Here is a 21,831-nt window from a genome sequence, read left to right on the forward strand (position 1 = left end):
CACATTCAAGCTCCTGGGGTACTGGCCAAGTGGCCCTCCCCTGTAGCTAACCTAGTACAAGAGGAGAGGTCACTATGGTTGTGCTGGCCAGGGAATGTAAAGGAACTTTTATTCACCCCTGTAGGAGCCTCTGATTGGTACCCTACTTCCACCTGTGTCCCTTCCAGTCCATTCTCTGCATAGCATTTACAAATGCAACTTCTACTCTCTCCAATCCCAGAATAATCACATCCCTCCGAATTCCAAACTTAGTTGAATCACGTGACTTCCTCCCATAAGACCAACCTCTCTCTCTGACCTCCCCACCTTATCTCATACCACTAATGACCACTCTTGCTATATTCCAGCCACAGTTAGTTTTCTTGTGTTCCTTAAATGCATTCAACTCACTCCCGCCTCAGGGCCTTTGCACTTGCTGCTCTCTCTGTCTTTAGCGTTTCCCCCTTCAGATCTTTCATGCCTGGCCCCTTATCAATACAGGTCTCAGGTCAATTGCCATCTTCTCAGACAGTCCTTTCTCAACCTCCAGCCTGATGTCCTACCCTGGTCATTTCCTATCACATGCTATCACCTGACATTAACTTGTCGTCACTTACATTGCCATAGTTGTTATTACTATCTGCCAGTGTCTTGCTAATTTGCTGGTTTATTTTCTGTGTCCTTGTACTAGAAAGTTTCAAGAGAGTAAGGATCACTTGCCTATCTTTTTGAAAGTCCTACCCCACTCCATAAAATAGAGATTGTCACATAAGTAAGCACGCAATAAATACTTTTGAATAGGAAAGTTACTGATATATTATTATCCCAGGAAAGGAGGACCCACACTGGATGAAGGAAGAAAGCTATCACTCAACATGTGTCAAGCTCTGTGTTTATGTCATTTGGTTCTCACAACAATCCTATGAGACAGATAATTTGATTCCCATTTTGCAGATGAAGAAATGGAGGCTCCATCATTTAGCAGTTTGCTTATGGTCAGCCTGCTCCTGAACACACATACTGGATCTGGGGAAGAGCAGAAATGTCTCCAAGACACAGAGAAGTGTGTATCTGTTGCTGCAAAGCCTCCTGTATGAAGACGAAAGCAGGGAAGAGGCTGTGTAAAGACACGTTCTGGCCAAGACTCCAGCAGCAGCAAAGAGGGCTCCCCCTGATAAATTGTCACTGCATGGCCTCAAGTACAGACCACCCCGAGGAACAGCCAATCCCAGAAGGTGAGCACGGTAGAATGGCTGCAAGTTATAGGCCCCACTGACATAGGAGAGGCAGGGGCATCTGCCAGCAGGTACTGAGGTCCTTCTCCCCTCCAAGTGCTCACATTCTGGCCTGGTCGGCTTTGCCAACTGCTGCGGGCTCCTGCATTCTGCGCTAGGTGGCGAAATGCTGTGGGGCTCCCCTATTCGGGGGAATGCGGTAGTGATGTATAAGGTATGAAAGATGTGGCCTGCAGAGAGCCGGCACTATCTCTACCGCTGCTGCTGCTGCCGCTGCTGCCACCGCCGCTACTGCTGCCGGCAAAGCTGCTGGGAGTGAGCTGAGCATCCCCCGTCCGGGATACCCAGCTCCGCCGCAGCTCCCGCGCCCTGGCCCCACACGGACCTGCCAGCCCCAGGGAACAAAAGCGGAGCCCCGTAGCCCTCTCCGGCAGCCTGAGGATGAGTCAAGAGGGCTGAGCGGAGAGTGTGGTCCTCAGCGGCTGGAAGGTAGGAGAAGGTGTTGCGCTCGCCTGGCTCGGCGCGGGAGGCTCAGGGTGGGCGCTCCGGGGTGGGGATGGCCGCGCGGACCAATCTGTCCCGTGGGTGCTGCCCGGACCCGGGGAGGTCGTCATCTGGAACGCCGCGCCCGCACCGCCTGCCCACCGCCTGGAGGGCGCCGCGCTCCCGCAGCCGCGAGGGAGCCCCCTGGGTGGGAACTGGAGGCAGCGAGGGAAAAGTCTGGAGCCCGAAGCCGGGCAGCGGCGGCTGCGGAGGGGCTGCCGCGGCACTTGGAGGCGTGCTACTCTCTGAGAAAAGCGGGCGGGCGGCGGCTGCAGTGTGCGCAAAGTTTTGGGTGGCGCGCAAAGACGCAGGCGAGGGCCGCCGCGCAGAGCCGCGCAAGTTGTGGCCGGAACCCGAGGGCGACCCCCGGAGGCCCCCACGCCAACTCGCCGACATTGGGGCAAGTGGTTTTTGCTCCCCCCTCGCTAGCCTAGGCTGGGTTGACGCGCAGCCACTTAACCCTTCCCAGCCCAGGGGAAACAACTTCATCCTCTCCGAGGCGGCTGGACTCAGGCTGGCTGGGCAGCGTCGAGGTTCCCGGCTCTGTCCTTTTGTGGTCTTGCGCATTTCCCCACTCATTCTGGGTTTTCTGTGATTTTCTGTCCACTTCTGTATCCAGAAACCAGGCAAGGTGGCTGCGGGTCTTTCCCCCAGTCCGTAATTTTACACCCCCCCGCCCCGCGCCGCCTGGATACAGGTTTTCTCTCTCTCCCCTCAGTTTGGCTCTTTGATGCTGCCTTGAAAAATGAGATGATTAATCAATTAGGTTAGTGGCCAATTAGGCATAACCTTGTAGCAAAATAATTATGCCCGGCTCTCTGGGCTTTCACTGGTGATGAGATGGGAATCCAGCCCAGGTGGAGGGGCTGTTCCGAAAAGATATGGCTGATCGGGGAATTTAAGATTTAAAAAAATCCAAATGTGTGGTGGCGGCAGAGGTTGTGGGGATTCAGTAGGGGTGTGAGTGTGTGCAATTCCTCCCCCCCCCCCCAGGAAATTAACCCTTGGCAGCACAGCCTGGGTGGACTTTGCAGGCAGCATGTTTCCAACAGCTCAGAAAAGGTGTGTCCCCTGCTTGCCAGCCCCATCCCCCTCGTCGTCTCCGAGGGGCTCTCGCCTGGAAATCGCCTCACAGTGGCTTTGCTGCTGTTTTGGGAGACTGAGTTCCGATGAATGCATTTTAGTTTCATGTCCAAGGAATCGCGTCGTCGTTGCAGGAGGTTCTTGTGCTGTGCCTTCCGAGGATGCACATTTCTTGTTAAATAAAGCAGTTATTAAATGGGTGCAAATGGGAGACAATCTGTCTCCAGGGCTGGGAAGTTCTGCTGCTCAGCGGGCTTCCTTTTTCTTTTTTGGAGTGACTGGTGGGGTTTGGCACTGCAGTATTACAATACAGCCATATTAAACAGGTCTTCATAGCTTCGAGCCCTCCACCACTGCAGCCCCATCCTCAACAGACTTCTTTCTCAAATCCTTTTTTGCCAGCAGCATAAAGGGGATTTCTAATGTGTACCGTGTGCATTTGAATCCCTTTCTGTCTCTATTTTAAGCTTTTCCTATCTGTTTATGCGTCTGAACCCTATATTGTAGATTTCTTTTCAGAAGGCAGACACCTAGAGCTGTTCCCAGGGCAGAGGGATTTTTGCAACAGGTCCTAGGTCTGGGTTTTCTAATAATGAGTCCCCCTGGCATTTAGTGAGCCAGGGCCCCCTTCTCTCCACCAGTGACCTGACCATGTTGGACCAGGTGGTCATTGACATCCCCTGCAGTGCTGACATGAGCTGGTTCTGAATTTTATGGCTTTTCTTCCTTTCTGAGCTGATCAAGAGGAGTAGCTGAGCAGTGCAATGTGACAGTGGCAGTGCCACCTCACTCCCAGTGGAAAAAGCTGGCTGGGGCTTAGGAGCAAATAGGAAGTGCCCAGCTGGAAGACTGCCTAGTGATCCTGGTGTTCAGGGACAACTGGGAACCATAGGCTCCACCCGCCTTCCACAAAATGAAGGGCCACCGTTCAGCCCTCTCTCTTTTCCAAGATTTATTTTTTTTCTTGAAGCCGGACTCAGCCATTCACCTCACTGTGATCCAATTTGTTGTTCAGATTCTTGTGCTAGCGAAGGCCTTCCTCCTCTTCTAAAATTTAAGCTTTTTTACATAGTGGGAAGGGAGATGGTGGGAAAAGGAAGGGAGAGAGGACAGAGTGAAAGAGGATGAGGTGGGGACGGTGGGAAGAGAGAAACAGAGGGACAGAGACAGCTTCAGTCTTCGAAAAGAGGCAGGCAGTGGGAAGGAGGCAGGAGAGGTAGAGAAAGAGGAGGAAACATAGGCAGGGGCGGACATACAGGGAGGAGGAATTCTAGTTCACAGAGGGGGACAGAAGGGCCCATAGGAACTAAAGTCTCGTTTTATTGCCTGGCTTGAAAGAATATAGAGGAAAACCCTGAGCTGCAAAAGACTCCTTCCGGATAGACTTGCTTGGAACTCAGCTTTGACATAATCAGATAATTACTTATGACATAAACATTGTACCACAGAAACCATCAACTCTGGTTCTTGTCTCTTCCTTGACTGGGAGGCTGCCGTTGCTGGTGTGTGGTTGGAGCTGGTAAGGATCTGTTCGCTTAACAGATGTGTTTTGCATAGCCCCCAAAGCAGATTCTTGTCTGGGTCAGATTGGGGTACTCCCGTTGGACGGGCTGGGTGTCCAAATAATTTTGGAGGGGAGCTATTCCTTTGTTTTAAATGTCTTTCATAGAATGGACAAATTTTTAAAGATGTGTTTTTTGTTTATTTAAAGTTGGAGGAAAAAAGAAAAATGATAGTAAATACTTTTACCTGCCATCTAAAACTAAGAGTGATGGGAAAGTAATGCCAATTAATTTTCTCCTCTCCAGCCTCCTTGTCCCCATTCCAGACCATCCTCAGAGCCCCCGACTCATCTCCTGACCTCCAGTACAGGCCTTCCCCAGAGCTGTGACTTGATCTTTCTAAAACATAGCTTTGATCATGTTATTCCCCAGATCAAAAACCATAAAAGTTTCCCTGTTGCCTGAAGTATATTATTCAAATATCTGACCATAGACTTCAGAGCCTTTCAGAGCCTGGCCTTCTGGTTCCCTCCTACACACACACACACACACACACACACACACACACACACACATCCTAACACACAGCATCACACACATACACAATCCTCTTTCACACACACACACCTGTATAGAGCATCGTCACGTACACACACACATACACACACTACACTCACATCACATGTACGCACTACAGATGTACCTTTCGTACGTTTGTGGGTACAACTTTTTTTTCCTTGTCTAGAAAACACATTCCTACTCTACCTGGTGAACTCTACCCATCAGAAGGGTCACTTGAAGGTCCTGTGTGTCTCTTTCAATTTCCTGGAAATGGAAGAACAGTATTAGCTGCTATACTTCTTAATGTGGTGGTGGGAATAGGAACTTTGGGGTCCTCATGGCTACAAGCCCTGTCTAGAGAGCGAGAGGCACTTGTAGAAGAGAAAAGGGAGTGTTTCTCAGGTTGAAATCAACTTAGGTTGGGGTGCTGTGTGACACTGGTTGGTTTGGGCAAGGTAGTGACCATCACCTGGTGATATTTAGACTATTTCTTTGTTGGTGAGAGTGCAGGAATCCTGTATCATGAACAGTTGCTCACTTACAGCTTATGAAACAGCCTTATTGTGGAGGACAGAAGACCCAGTGCCACCAGACAACCTTTCAATTTATCTAGCAAAGCCCATGAAGTTCCTGTCTCAAAGGGGACAGAATTGAACAAGAATGAACACCAAATAAAAAATTCATTTGTATTCATGGGCTTTTAATAAATAAAAACGATTTTTTTTTCTGAAATGAACTCCAAGCCATAGGTCTTGACACTTCTTGCTTAATTAACATGCAGAGTATGACTTCTTCTTGTTTCAAAATGACAATTTTTTTTTTTTTTTAGAAGCTTGAGCTCAGATCTTTAGTGACATTTTTTCTCCCAGCAGATATTTACAGCCGAGCTGGAAACTGACAGGAAGGAGGGTTTAAAACGAAAATGTTACCAAACTGAAGTTTACATCTGAGTGAAACACATGGTGTCACCATGGACAGAGTCCTAAGAACTCAAAATATTTGTCAATTTGTAAAACTTGAAGAAACCAAGCTGTTTCCTTTGTTAATGTGAACTCTAAAATTTTTATTTTTGCTTATGCATGATGGTGGCCATTTCTACTTCTTATCTGTTTGCTTTTTACTGTGGTCATGGAATTCCAGCCACACGCTTTTTCTTTATCCTCTGTTCAGATAAGGCAGACTGCCTGAGGCTTAGTCCCCAGGTTCATGTCTATGTCTGTACTTGTACTTACGAAGTTCTTCCTGCCTGGAACACCCTTCTTTTTCAAATCTCCTCCAGATCCACTAGGCTTTTAAAGCCGAGGTCAGGTGCCAAGTCCTGCATGAAGTTTTCTTAGTTAACTCTACTGAATATTGACAGGCATGACAATGGTGGTTTTTTTTTTTTTAATCACCTTATTAATTTTTCAAATCTATGAATAATACAAGTTAACTGTAAAAAATGTGCAAGTATAGAAAAATATAAGGAGTTAGTAAAAATCATTTGAAATTCCCATTGTGTTATCTATAATTTGGTGACTGTCGTTTCATTTATGTCCTTAGACCCATATATTAGCATATATAGATGGATGTGATTTTATATACTCTGTCTTATTATGAAAGCTGTTTGCTTTTTGTTCTGGGCATCTATTTTTTTTTTTTAAAGATTTTATTTATTTATTTGACAGAGATAGAGACAGCCAGCGAGAGAGGGAACACAAGCAGGGGGAGTGGGAGAGGAAGAAGCAGGCTCATAGCGGAAGAGCCTGACGTGGGGCTCGATCCCAGAACGCTGGGATCACGCCCTGAGCCGAAGGCAGATGCTTAACCGCTGTGCCATCCAGGCGCCCCTGGGCATCTATTTTTTAATCCAGTTTTTGTTTGCTTTTTTACTGTCCCTTGCCACATAAACTAATCTAATAACCTAGATATCTTTTATATTTTCTCTATGCTTTCATAATATTTACACGTATATGTTCATACACAGTATGTACATACATAAGGAGTTTTGTCATTGATTTAAAAGACAAGATCAGATATGTATTTCTTGACATTCTGTATTTCTCACTTAAAACACTATAGAAACTTTTCTGCCACTCACCCCCCCAGCCCTCCCTCAGCCAATTTGTATAGATACATCACTCTTTTCAATGGCTTTGTGAGTTTCAATGGTATGAATATACAACAAAATTTTCAACCATTTCCCTACCAATGAGCATTTACTTTTGTTTCACTAATTTTTGTACACAATGCTGAAATAAGCATCCTTGTATGTTTATCATTATCTATTGTTATGCTTGAACTTTTAAGAATAGCGTCCCAAAACTAAGATTTCTAAGTCAAAGGATATGTACTTTTTAAAGTTTTGGGAGATAGTGCCACATATCTTTCCAAGGAGAATGTAGTAATTCACATTTCCGTTAACATGTATGAAATAGTCTTTTCCCTCTATCTTTGCCAGGAGCATGTGTTATCATTGACTTGAGCTAACCTGGTTAGGTAGCAAGTGATAGCTCATTGTTATTTACTTCGTATTTTTCATCTCCTGTTCATTGGGCATTTGAATTTGCTTCTCGATGCACAGCTAATTCATCTTTGCCCGTTTTTCTTTTTGATGGTCTATCTTTTTCTTATTTCATAAGGATTCCTTTCATATTCTTTTTTCTTTCATCTATAATGTATATGATTTTCTTTCCTTAGAAGTTTGATCTGGTGTCATAATGATCTGTTTATTGGTCTGTGCCCAAACTAGACTGTGAGTTACTAGACAGCAGTGATGTGTCTGATTCATCTCTAGGACATCACATCTAGGGCAAGGCCTAACAAAGTGTAGGTTCAGAATAAAGGGTTATGACATTGACTGCTTGTGTGATATTCAAGCGTATTTCATTTAACATTGAATTGCATGAAATAACATGTATGAGGCATCCATAGCCTGGGATGTTTCAAATTAACAAAATTTCAAGATGACTAATGTTTTGGAAATATTTATCAATAAATTACACATTTCCCTCCTTTTTTTTAAAATAACTTTTTATTATGTTATGTTAGTCACCATACAGTACATCCTTAGTTTTTGATGTAGTGTTCCATGATTCATTGTTTGCGTATAACACCCAGTGCTCCATGCAATATGTGCCCTCCTTAATACCCATTACCGGCCTGTCCCACTTCCCCACCCCCCTCCCCTCTGAAGCCCTGTTTGTTTCCCAGAATCCACAGTCTCTCATGGTTCATTCCTCCTTCTGTTTACCCCCCTTCATTCTTCCCTTCCTTCTCCTACATTTCCCTCCTTTTTAAAATGAATGCGACTCAAATATCATTATAAGCATCAGTAGTTGTGTTGGGCTCTGTACTTGATAATCTTAAGGACTATTTATTTTTTTAAGATTTTATTTATTTGAGAGAGAGAGAGAGAGAGAGAGAGCATGAGTGGGGGTGGGGAGGGCAGAGGGAGAGGAAGAAGAAGACCCCCTGCTGATCAGGGAGCCTGTCACGGGGCTAGATCCCAGGACCCCAAGATCTGAGCCAAAGGCAGACGCTTAACCAACTGAGCCCTGAAGGATTATTTTGTGATGCAGGACTGTTTACCCCTATATACAAGTGGCCTCAGACCTCTGGATGTGCAGATTTTAGATTCTAATAACTAATTTTTGTACTTTTGCAGTCTTTTTCCTCCCTATCAGATTGTGCTCTTGTGTCTTGGTATTATCAATTTACCTGCCTCTAAAAGTTGTCCTCGTCCCTTTCTACCCATCTTTGCATTGGCTGTGGACTAATGTAGCAGGAATCCTGCTCACTGGAAATGTGGGTGTATTAAGGGTCAATAAGCACCTTGGCCTGGGCGCCATTACTGTGAATAAAGTGCCTCAGCCTCCACAGTGAAGAGACACCCGAGACTGTTTAGGGGTCTTTTTTGTTTCTTTGTTTACAACTGTTTCCTGGGAAGGTGAGATTGCTAAGTAAGTGAAGTGGTGGCCTGCCATCTCAATTAGGATGTAGGTCCAACGGCATGTAGCCCCGACCCTAAATATAAGGGATTACAAGATCTTAAGAGTGGTAGAAATCTATATACTCCAGTCTTGTGAAGGTCTGAGCATATAGGGCAGCTGTGTGCCGTGAAGTCGTGCGGCGTCCGGGCTCCTTCTAGCTCGCTGCTTCTCCACCCCTAGGACATTGCTTCCGTCTTCATGATCCAGGACGGTACGTCACCACATCCTCATTCAAACTAGATGGCTGGAAGAGAGAAAAGAGGTCGGAGGAGAACCTTCCCATTTCTCTTAAGTATGTGGCCAGAAGTTGCCCCCGTAATTTCTTTTTGCATCTTCATTGACTAGCGCCGATGCTCCTGACCCCTCCTGACTGAAGGGAGGCTCAGGAGTACTGTTTTTACTGTGGGTGGCCATGTGCCGGAAGCGGGGTGCTGTATTAGAAGACGGGGAGAATGGATGTTGGTGGACGCGCTAGCAGCGTCTGCCACACCTACACGCGTCATCCCCGGTGTCCTCTCAGCTTTCTCGCCACATTGTCAACTCTTGAGTGCAGTTGTCTACTTTCTCTCCCCACCGCCCACTGTGGCATGGCACGTAAAATAGTTGCTCAATAAAGAGAGCTGTATTTCTAAACTTTCTCTCCTTGTGAGTGATGAGAAAATGCTGACATGGAGTTCAGGGACTAGAAAATTTGGAACTTTCTGGCTGATTTTTCTTTAATTTAGCTCATGCCCTGTATAGTCCTCTGTGGCTGCACTCGAGGTTAATTATTCCAATTTCCTACTCCACCTTCGGTCTCTGCTCTAAGAGGTCTCGGTGAGGAGACCGCATGCTTTGGAAGCAGGTGTGTTGGCAACTCTGTGAGAGTCAAGGGGAAAATCAGCCCCCTGCAAATAATACAAGTTTGAGATTATGACCTCCTTTGCAAAAAAAGGGTCCCCTGGTAATCAACAGATTGCATGGCCCAGCTGAAGTTTCTGCACCCCATGGGCTCCCATTGCCTTTCTGATTAACACAGAAGCATCTCCTTCCTTACTCCAGACTGACTCTGGAATTGGGTTAGTTCAGCCTAACAGCTGATTCTAATTGATCTCCCTGCTTCCAAAGCACAAATGTGATCTATTTTTTTCCAGGTGTGGGGAGGTTTTGATGGGTGGGAGTGATATTTGATTATGCACTTTCTCCCTCCGCATTAAAAACCAAATAGGAGATGAACACTGGGGCTAGTCAAAGATGAAGCCTGGGTCTTATTTCTGTTAAAGCTTGGTTGGAGGCTGTGTACGTTGTGCAGCTGCATCAGGACTCCTGAACTTTCTCTTTCAGTTGGTCTCAGCTGGATATATACAGGTCTCCCTGTCCCCCTGTAGGACCACAATTGGCCTCATAGCAACGAATGAGGATCTCTGAGGTAAGGCAGCTTTGAAGGAGAGAAAGAAAGGAGCTGTCGTGTTGTATCAATTAGGTTCTTAGTTGATGATGACACAGTTTAAGCAGAAGGGGATTTATTAATGGGTGTTGGGTAGCCTACCCCATTCTAGAAGGATCCTGGGGCCAAGCTTGGATGTGAGGACAGTTATTCAATCACACCATGGAATTGTTAGGGTGGAGATGACACTGTTGCTAGGGACACATGGGAGGATCTTTGTCTGAGCTGTCCCAGAAGAGCTACTCTCTCTGCACATGGCAGAGACCAGCTGTCTTTTCACTTCCTCCCTCCAGGCCTCGTGCAAGTGTGTCTGCTTGGTGTCCCAGAGCACCCTGTAGTCACTCCTGGGTCTCACAGAGGTGTAAGAAACACAGAAGTGTGGTTGGAATTGTGCTGAGAGAGTCTAGAGTGTATCTGCTGTAGCCACATACGTTTATGCTCCTCTCTGGATTTCACCCAAAAGATAAATCAGTCCCTTTCCTTTGAGGAGAAGCGATGGAAGTGTTGCTGCCTTGCTTTTCCCTTCTGGGAGTGGCGTGTAAGTAGGCAGTAAGCCTTCCCCTTGAACATCACACACTAGCTCACAAACCCTCAGAGGCCACCGTGGCTTTCAGGATGTAACTCAGACTCTTTCGTGTGGCAGAGAAGCCCCTCCTTGGTTTGTATCCTGTATATCACTCCTCTCCAGTCCTCTTTCTTTTTGCTATCCAGCTTTCTATTCTGGGTGCAATCCATTCTGAGCTGCTTGGAAGACTCTTGAACATGCCCAGGCTCTCCCAAGCTTCCACGTCTCTGTGCCTGCTGCGCTCCTCTCCCTGCACCATGAGGAAACTGTCCTTCATGTCCCCCTTCGTTTGGCAGACTTCTCCCTACTCTTTAAGACAGAAGCACCATTTCCTCTGGGAATCTTCTTTGTCCCTTCCTAGACTGGATTAGGTGTCCCTCCTGGATATGCCCAAAGCACCCAGCAAGCCCTTCTGTCACTACACCTAGCACATACTATGTGACCTTTGGTTTATCAGTCTGCTCATGCTAGTGCAAGCTGCCTGAGAGCATGGTCTTCGTCTTTTCTCTCTGCATCTCAGTAGCTAGCGCAAGGCCTGGGAGGGACATAGTAGTTGTGCAAATGAATAAAAGAATGCATGATCCCTATCTGGTGAAGGACATGGACTCCCAAGTCAGAATCTGACTTTGCCACCATGTAGTTCATATAGCTTTAGACAAATTAAACATCACAGGGTGGTTGTATAAAGGCTAAAGAAAATAATACATGTGGCGTGCTTAGCATGGAACACATAGTGGACACTCCATAAAATTCAGCTATCCCTTTGATTTTCCGATAATCATTATTGTTGCAGGTGTTCAATGAACAGTAGTGATCGCTAGCACACTTTCTAGACCAAAGTATAAAGTGGTGATCTGTGACATTTCCTACATCCCAAAGAACCGCCCGACCCCCAAATACCATGAAACCTGCAGTGAATTGAGAGGAAGAGTAAAAGTAGACAGAAATTGACAGAAGTTACCAAGGGAGAATCATATATAGAGCAGTTCAGTGACAGAGTGAGAGAATGCCTCCTGACATCAGGTTTGTCACTAGGATTTTACTAACAGTTTTTGCCTCCCTTTATATACTTCTTTCTTTACTCCACAATTTTTCCCTAAAAAAAAACAAAAAGAAGAAGACACTGAGGTGACACTGAAAACAATGTCAAAAGTTCAGTGAAGGTCAAGCATTTTCCAAGGGATTGCCTGGAAGCACACATCCCGCTGTGTCCTCTCTGGGAGTGTGTGATGTTAAGACAGTGGGAGCATCAAGCCAATGTCGAAAACCAGCTTGGTATATGGCAAATGTCTTCTTTGTGCCAAACTCCTAGCACAGCGTGTTACACAGAGTCGATGCCTTTCCATCTATGTGTGTGCAAAATACCTTCTCTTTCTCTTGTTTCCCTGTGGGTCCACACTCATTTCACTACATCCAATCCAGCAAACATTTATTGAACCCCTACCGCATGCAGGGAACTCTACTGAATCATTCTCCCCTTCTATGCTTGTTTCTCCCACCACATTAATGTCATTGCTTTATTAGAAATAAAGACTCGTGTCAAAAGGAAATGTTTGTCATTGGCATCTACTGTTTTTAAAGGGACAACGTAAAAGAAAATATTCACGTTGCTAGTTTCTGTAGAAATAGTCCTTGTTATCAGGCCTGAATGGACGCAGAGTCAGAAGAACATTGACCTGGAGGGAGTATGGAGACCAAGGACCTGTCCTACTTTGATGTTTGACCTTGGGTATGTGGTTTAACATATTTGGGTTCCAGGTTTCCAGTGATTATTAAGAACTTTTCCAGCCCTAATTTATTATGATTTAAAAAAAGTATAAAGGGAACATAACAAAGTTTGGATTTGCTGTGCAAATAAGGAAAGTGTAGTGGATTTGGGATTGGAAGGCTTGATTTGAACTGTGGCATTGACATGTGTCTTGTGTGACATTGGGCTTAAGCTCTCAGCCTCTCCAAATCCTTCTCTATAAAATGGGGATGCTGCCTTTTGCCTTCCCTGCTGCATAAAATTGGTGTGAAGCTTCAAAGAGGTGATGCATGTGAAAGTGAATTATGAATGACAAGGGACTGTACACATGTACGTGTAAGCTATTATTACTGTTAATAATCATTTTGATTTCAATATTTTATTCCAACCAACACTTTTGCATTTTGCCTTCTGGGTTATTTGAAGAGAGCATCATCTTTCATCCACCGCTCCCCCCCCCCCCCGCCCCCGCACCCAAAGCGGTCAGGGGATTTCTCAAAGGAATGGGTGCTGTGTCCTCTGCCTGTCTTTCCGATCGACACCCATGTTGGGCCCGAGCACTTGTCTGAGTGTATAGTGTTTCAATTGTTGGCCTGAAAGGAGGCCATTTGTTCCCTGCTAAATGAGCTGTTACTGTGTGACTCTGTCCCCTCGACACCTGGGGCTCTGTTCATGGGAGAATCCAGCCGTGGATCTCAGGAGCCTTTTTGAAAAGTTTATTAGAAGAAGGGAGAAAACATTTCTCAGCAGGTTGTACCCTCCGTCACTGGATTCGTCTCATTAGTCAGAGGAGGGTGGGAGGGCAGGTCTGCCTGTCTTGGTTCCTGCAAGCACTGCCGGAGGGTCAGGGGGGCGTAAGGGGAGGCACAGCCCTCCCAACAGCCGCTCTCTGGCCTTTCTGCTGTCCCTACTCCAAAGGTGGCTAATTAGGTCTAATTGGATGGTGTATTGCTGTCTATGGATTGGGGCAGCTTATCTAAGCTTGCCTCCAGGGGCACCTTTCCCTTATTTAGGCCCCAGGCCTGGCCAAGTCTCATGACCTACAAGGAAGAGACTCCCTCTCACAATGCGTTTTTGGGCTCTGTCCATCGTGAGTGGCCTGGCTCTGAGAGCTGAAGGGGCGGCTTCTAGCCAGACTGGGGTGGCTGATCTGCCCAATAAGGACCCAGCTGCCCCATCAGCCCTTTATGTGGGTGCCTGGTGGACTCAGGTTAAGTTCACTAGGGGTGATGCTGTTGTTTCGACTGTGCCAGGGGTTGGCCATCTCATTCCTGGGTCTTCTGTGACATCCCATTGACACAGGGTGACTCCCAAGTACAGGAGGGAGACCAAGAGAGAGGATTTTGTCATAACCACTTCCTCACCTCTCCCTCTGTACACACCCTGCACACTCTCGACATGGAGGCCAAGTTAATGACACAGGCAGGACTAGAATTCAGAGCTCCCGCCCTGCAAGAGGGTATGTGTCTGTCTCTGGAGGAACTCTGCTTCCTCATCTCTTCACCGTTATAGACCAGGTGCTCAGAAAGTCCTTAGGAAACAAATGGATGAGGGCCTCAAACTAGGATGTTTTCACAATCAAGCCCTTGAAAAGCTGGGTTCAAATCCTGATTCTATAACTCACTTAGTATCTGACTTTCATCAAGCTATTTAACGTCTCCCAATTCCAGTTCCCACTGCTGTAAAATGAAGATGATGATAATTGGGTCTACTTCACGGGGGGTTTGTGGACATTACGTCAGGTGAGCACTTGGCTCAGGTTATGATCATCGTTTGTAATTAGCTGCCTAACTCTCCACCCATCACGCAGATGAGGGTGTGGTTTGAGTGAGGGGAATGACTGGTCCCCTGCTACACAGCTCATTATAGACCAAGGCAGAAATAGAATCTAATCTTTGCTGTCTTCCTGTTCCGCTGAGATCCAGGTCTGAGAAGTAAGTCTATCCTGGAGTTTTCCTTCAGTCAGATAAATACTTTTTCTTGTCCATTTCTTCCAGCTCTTGGCCCTATAGATTGTAGGAGCCCCGTAAGTATGAGGCTGGGTTAAGGTCAGAGGCTCCGGGGTTAGTCATTCAGAGCTCAGGGCCCAGCCTCTGTACTCTGCTCTCTGAGTGGTATCTGGCAAATCCCAAATCTGACCATGTCACTTCCTCTGCCTCAAGCCCTCAGTGGCTCCCCATTGCCTTGGCATAAAGTGCAAACCTTTCCCATCCCTGGCCCTCTTTGATCAGCCTGGACCACCTGGGCCCCAGGAATCACTTGCACGTCCTTGTTTCCTCCTGAGCCATTGCATATCTGGGACATGGTTTGTTGAATGAATGGTGCCGAGTGACTTGAAGTTCTCCCAGCTTTCCAGAGCTGTGATTCTAGCATTCCCAGGGAATAGACAGATGGGCCCAGCAGGAGGAGAGCCCATGCCTTCCACGGCTGCCCGGCCCCTGTCCTGGCCACCCTTGTCCTTCTCCCGGTGGCTGGTCACACAGCCTGCTGGGCAGGCTTTTCTGCCCCACAGGACTATTTTCCACTCAGTGTGAAATTTCACTTTTGTAGCCCTCTCTCTGTGCAATGCCTCTGAGCACCCTGCCTTTCCCCATTATGTCACCTATCACAGGGCATCACAACCCTGTTTACTTGTCTGGGAGCGCCAGGAGGCAGGGACCGTATCTGTTTTGCTCCCCATCATAGCTCTAGTCCGTGACAGCAGGGAACCGGTATGGATTTGCTGCAGGAATGAAAGAATGGCTCTGAGGTTGGAGCTGTGGCAGTCGGCACACAGGGAGAACGTGTGGGCCCAAGTCCTGGCACATCTGACGTCTCTAGCTCAGCTGACAGTAAACATCAGCCTAGCCTTTATTTTTCTCATTATGTTTAAAACCCACCAGTTGCCCAATAGTATAATTTTCTAAGTGGTTTCATTTCAGCTCTGCTAATTGAAGAGAACCAAGCTCTTTTTGAAGGCTTACTTTGTGTGTGGCTGTCACTGGTGAGAGTCGAGACTGGTTGTCAATCACTGACAATAGCGTGCCATTCTGGAATAATTTAAGTTTAGGTCTTTCTTTCACTCAGGCATTCATACCCTGTTATATGTTTTCATACTGAGCTGAGAACAATCTGGGGTGAGAAACTGTCATGTGTTCCAGGAACTGAAATGGAGATTTCTTTTGAGATTTCAAATTCCTCTGGTCTGCAGCTCAGAGTAGCTTAGGGGGAGGATCAGAGGTTTGGGAGTCAGACCTCCTGGACCCCCCAGATTTGAAAGTGCTGTTTCCCCACCCACTCCACCGGTCAGGTGATCTTGACTTGGGTTACTCGGTTTCTGAACCTATTTCCTTACACAATCAAAGGGGATGTGAGTACTTTGCACCAGAGATTATCAAGAGAATAGTGACATCATGAAAAGACTGGGATCAGAGCAGGCACCTGGGAAGCAGTGGACCTTCCTGCCAGCTTGTCACACTGCGTGCAGGTTACACAGTACCTCATTGCACACAGGGCTCCAGAGGGGGCTCGCATATGGTCCCTGGGCAGACCTAGGGGGTTCGGCAGACCCGTGTTCAAATCCCAACCCTGCCACTTCCTTCAGTAGCTGGGAGAATGAATAAATCATGCGCACCTAGAATTCCTTTACTATAAATGAGGGAGAGTAATACCTACCCATAAGCTGTTACGGAGATTGAAATTATGTGAACTATCACCATACTCAGTATTCAATAAATGTCAACTCCTTTCTCCTCCTCCTCTCTACATTTCAATACATGTATTTTATGGGAGAGAAAGAGAAAAAATGGTCCCTAAATCCTGCTTCACATTAAAGATACAAGCATACAAGCATTTGCTTGGTATTCTTAGCCACACCCACCTGCAGCTGGCTCATTTATTTGACAGATATTTATTGAGTACCTACTGTGCGCTGCGTATGGTTGTTGGCACTGGGATACAGCAATATAGAAATCAGTAGGTCTGCTCGGATGGTGCTTATATCCAGTGAGAGATGGATAATAAACAAACAGGTCATATAATGGCATAAGTAGTAAAGATGAAGAGGACAGCTGCTCTGAGGAGGTGGCATTTGCCCAGAGCCTTTGTTCTTGCTGTTCCCTCCACTTTACAATGCCATCCCTCTCACATGTCACACCCCTCCTGTCAGGAGTGTCCTCTTCTTCAAAACTCCACTCAGACGTCACCTGCTCTGAACGCCACTTTTGCTTGCCCGTTGAGCCAGATTTAGTCTCCCCTCTGTGCCCCCACAACACCTTACTCTCGATCTGTCAGTACTTCCCATGTTTAACGTGCTTCTCCTCCACTGGATTCCAGCTCTTCAGGGTCACAGGTTTCACTTCCTTTCAGCTTCAGTGCCGGGCACAGTGCTGGGCACAGAATGAGCTCATTAATGGTGCACTGAGGGAGTCACGGAGACAGTGGATTGACTCAGACATCAGCATCAGCACATGCTGACCACACAAGGGGGTGGCGGGTAGGTGGCTGCAGCCTGCCCTGGGGAAGCCCACTCAGCTGTGAGATGTGTACTTCGCTCTCCGAGCTAAGCAGGCTTGCTCTCAGACAAGGTGGTCGTCGCATAGCACAAAGTAAACTCTGTTTCAAGCTTTGTGGTTGGAAATCATCTTGCTCAATATTATAATCATTATACAGCGTCCATGTAGAAACTTTAGCCCATGGTTTGCACCTCCATCCAGACTTCCTGTCCTCACATCTCAGTTGCCAAGTCTGCCATCTTGTTTCTCACCCATTTAACTGGCCCTGCCCACTCTGCTCCTCCCCTTGCCACCCTCCTGCTGTGTGGTGAATGGGTGAGCTAGCCTAAGACCTGAGTTCAGTATCCAACTCTGCCAGATGTCACGTACGTAGCCTTGGCACAATCATCTCCCTGTACTGAGTCTCAAGTTTGCTACCTTTGAAATTGTCCTCTTCTGTCCTGCCAATAATAAATAATGTTGGGGTAATAATGTTATAAATTAGAATATTCAAAGGCAGTATATGAGCTCAGATATAGTTGAAAGAGCCCCAAATTTCACTGCTCCTCCACCTACTGGTTAGGTGACCTCAAGCAATTCACTCGCTTTCTCTGGACTGTTTCCTCATGTATACAACGGAGATGACAAAGACAACTAACACCTCCCAAAACATGGCATGCCAAGTACTCTTCTAAACTCTTTATTAACTCATATACTCTTCACATGCTCCTATGAACTTGCTACTATAGTCACCCTTATTGCACAGCTGAGGACACATAGGCACAGAGGGGTTAAGTAACTTGCTCAAGGTCACACAGTTAATAAGAGACAGGGGTGGGATTCAAACCCAGTCTGTCTGGCTCTGGAGCCCACAGTTTGTTTGTTTGTTTGTTTGTTTTTAAGATTTTTTATTTATTTATTCGACAGAGATAGAGACAGCCAGCGAGAGAGGGAACACAAGCAGGGGGAGTGGGAGAGGAAGAAGCAGGCTCCTAGCGGAGGAGCCGGATGTGGGGCTCGATCCCATAACGCCGGGATCACACCCTGAGCCGAAGGCAGACGCTTAACCGCTGTGCCACCCAGGCGCCCCTGGAGCCCACAGTTTTAACCACCACATCATATTGCCAACCATGATGCTGTAATTCCTCCCTGGCAGAGCTGTTGTGAGGTGTAGAAAGACTATATGGAGAGGATCTCTGATGTTGTAGATATCCGATCAGTATTAGTATTATTATGTTACATCTCTTTGGAGCTTAGCACAGCCTAAGTTTAATAAACACTTATTTTGTTGCTGCATTTGACTGCATGTCTAATTGCAATTCAGCTGTGATTCTCGGGAGCAGGAATTTACCTGGAGTCATGTCATAAGTAACATACCAGCCCCTTCTTAAGAATCCTCCTAAGATGGTGTCGCTTTGTCCTTTGTGTCGGTTCTTTGTCAGTGGTTTATCCATTGGAGGGAGCTGCACACTGAATAAGGAATTGGTTTTGTTGTAGAGGTGGGTCCGCTCTGAGCACAAGGAAGGTGGGGTCAGGTCTGCAATTTTCTCTGGCTCGGGGAACAAATACTCCGCCTGCTCCTCTAAGCTGGAGGGTCTCGAGAGATGTGGGGATTGGTGGTGACCTCCAGCCCGGTGGCGATTACACACAAAGCTGAGAGCAATTTTTAAAGTCTTCTCACCATTTTGCTCTCTCTTTAAAAATTAAATGCCTGACACTGAGGTGTTTTATTCCCAGACCAGCTGGCCTTTAAGAGGATGGCTTGAAAGTGAGAATGCCTGATGACCTCTGACCTTGGGAGTTTCCAAGGTTGGGAAAGGCCATAGAAAGGGAGAGTGACCTCATTCTTTTTGTCAATTCAATGAAAAAGAAATGAAAGCTTCAGTCTTGATGACTGAGTTCCACAGTGAGGGAGCCATGGGAAGGATCCAGGAGCAAGGATGTGGTGGGGAATTGGGGACTCAGCAAGGCTGTGAGATGTGTAGAGTCTGCATAGCACCATGGAGTGAGCACTGGGCCCAGAAGAGGACGACCTGGGCTCTAATCTCAACTCTGCCACTAACTGTCTGTGTAGTTGTAAGTTACTGACCCTATTGAAGGTACTGTATTCCATGTTTAATATGTAAACAGTATAGTGAAATGGTTAAAAGCAAACTTTGGAGCGAATCCTAGTTGTAGGACTAAAGGCCCGGGTAATTTGAGTAAGTTACTTATCTCTCTGAGCCTCAGTTTTCACATCTGTAAAATGAAGATCTTGGAGGCCATGCCTTTGTTCATCCTGTGTTTAGTATACCCCCATAACCCCTTCTCCACCCTGATCTCTGCATCTTTGCCTGGCTATATTCTTCCTTTGGAATTCAGAACTAACTTCCTTTCATGGGGAAGGGCCTTTCTTGTTGCCCTGGCTGGTTGAGATGACCCGATCCTCCACGCCCATCCTGTGTTCCCATCATCCCCAGTGCGTCCCCTTTCACTGTACCTACCTCTCTCTGTAGGGAACTTGGGGGCCTGGGGCTGCTTCTTCTCCATCTCCCCAGGGCCTGCTTCCCAGATGCAGTCTCTAAATACTTGCTGATGGAATGAATGAATTTCTTTCCAGCTCTGAAACTGTATGCTTCTAATTTATTTGTCCTTATGTATGCCTGATTTCCAAAAACAGATATAAAATATACTGTTCTCTTCCTTTTACAAAAAGGTAATCAATACAATCCTTTACACTGATATAGAAATTTGTACTGGACAAAACATTTTTCACATTTATTACCTAGTACCCTACTACCTAGCGACTTATCAACACTCGAGTTTCAAAATAATTTAAGGCCACTGTTGGATCTCATCCAAAAAGATCTAGTTTTTGAACTACTGGAATCATCTTCTTGCCTTGAACTGACCTCTTGGCCAGGACTGCTATCTCTTCCCCCACCCCGGATGGTCTCTTTGCCAAGCTCTGAGGTCTCATTGACTCCCAGGTAACGAAGCAAAGTAGGTCTGCAGGTCACCCTGATCTCAGGAGTCTGCTTTCTTGGCCTGGTTTTTAAGCAACACTGTCTATATCCAGTATGTGATTCCCAAACTCACAGCCTCGCAGAGGAGCCTGCTGTTGACAGAGTTGTCAGCAGGGCGAAAAAAAAGAATGCAAGATTGTCCAACAGAAATAAATCTTGGAGAGTGTTTTGCCAAGCCATCCAAGCATTCATACATTTGCTGCTGCATGCAGAATGCTGGGGAGGGAAGGAGAAAGAAGGGGGAGAAATGAGCAAAAGGAGAGCTGAGGGTGGCTTGAATTCTCTCCCTCCGTGTCTTGCTCCTCCATTCCTCTCAGACGGCCCTGCATGAGATGTGTATGCTATCTTTTCCTTCTTGGTTTCTTTTCTCTCTGACTTTTTCCGTTTCACTCTGGCTGTGGGCTGCAAGCTGAAGGAGAACAAAGAGATCTCAATGTGCTGTGGGCATGGGGCTTAAAGACAGTGCTGGACATGAGCTTTAACCCTATAAAAAAGGCCTCCTCTGCCATTTGCAAATTTGCCATGGTTCCCCTTTGCTGCCTGGATCTGTTTCTAGATCCTACTTGAATTTTGAATATGCTCTTCTGGAATACGTGGAATACTTAGACCATCCAAATCTCTTCCAGTCTTCAAGGCCCACTTGGAGTTTCACTTCCTCCGCAGGACCTTTCCAGACTAATCAAGTCTTTTGCAAACTCTACGCTCCCTGATTTTAGATAGCTGTGCAGTTAGAACCCTGTAGGCCTTTGGCTCTCTTGTCTCTGGTTTCCTTCTTTGTCCCTTTTCTTTTGTGTATTTCAGATTACTTACTTTTAGGAGATTCCACAGTTGTTGAAGGAAGAATGAACATTTCCCTGGGTATTTCTATGTTCGAAAATGCCTCTGCTTTGAGCAGGCTCTGCAATCCTAGGCAAACAGTCAACATTTCTTAGCCACAGTTTTCCTCCTCTCTAAAATGGGGTAGCAATGTCTACCTTATGGAATGTTTGTGAGGATGAAATGAGTCAATATAACTAGCTTTGAAGCCTGTGACTGGCAGTTAGTGGCAGTCAACAAATACCAGTGAGCATTCGGTTTCTCCAGAAGACACTGATGGGATTGTGCCAGGGAGTAAACAAAGGATGATATCATTAGGGTCTGCAGGGTCAGATTGCCTGAGTTCAAATCCAAGCTCCACCACCCTAGGCCCAGAGCAAGTTACTTCACCTCTCTAAGCCTGTTTGTAAAATAAAGCTGATCACAGAGCCTACCTCTTAAGGATGGTATGAAACAGTCCATGGAAAGCATTTGGCAAAGCACCTTTCAGTGAGCAAGCATTCAATAAATGTCAGCTGTTTTTTATGTATGCTTAACAGTTCGTTGCATTCCAAGCTGCTGTGATGAGGGAACTATGGCCCACTCTAGATTCTGGGGATTCGCATCATACCTGTGATGAGTCAGGTGACCGTGTGTTAGCAAGAAGAGCCCAAGACTTGGGTTTCCACACACCCACCTTGACCCTGACCTCTGTGCCTTACTTAGTTGTGGCTTTGAGGACAGAAACTTCTTAGAATCTCTTTTTCATCACCTGTGAAATGGGATAATAACATCCACTTTTAACAGTAAAACATACACACACACTCACTCACTCACCAGTGCCAGCATCTGTGAAAGCACCGTTTGAACTAGAAATTGTGCTACAAAGGAAGGATATTATATATCAGTTTTACGCCACACTACTCTGGGTCTGAGAAGGCTCCAGC

General features: G+C 46.4%; 1 protein-coding gene across 2 annotated transcripts in view; it reads left to right on the plus strand.

The window, feature by feature from the left end:
* Nucleotides 1–990: 990 nt before the first annotated feature.
* The window catches only part of DAB1 (DAB adaptor protein 1), a 1,098,018-nt gene continuing 1,077,177 nt past the window's right edge, over nucleotides 991–21,831 (plus strand). For both annotated transcript variants that reach the window (XM_057310634.1, XM_048220365.2), the window contains exon 1: nucleotides 991–1,703. The gene's annotated coding sequence lies outside the window, so the exon portion shown is untranslated. The remainder of the gene's footprint in view (nucleotides 1,704–21,831) is intronic.

The sequence above is a fragment of the Ursus arctos genome, unplaced genomic scaffold, assembly GCF_023065955.2.
Source record: "Ursus arctos isolate Adak ecotype North America unplaced genomic scaffold, UrsArc2.0 scaffold_12, whole genome shotgun sequence".
In the NCBI taxonomy this organism is placed as follows: domain Eukaryota; kingdom Metazoa; phylum Chordata; class Mammalia; order Carnivora; family Ursidae; genus Ursus; species Ursus arctos.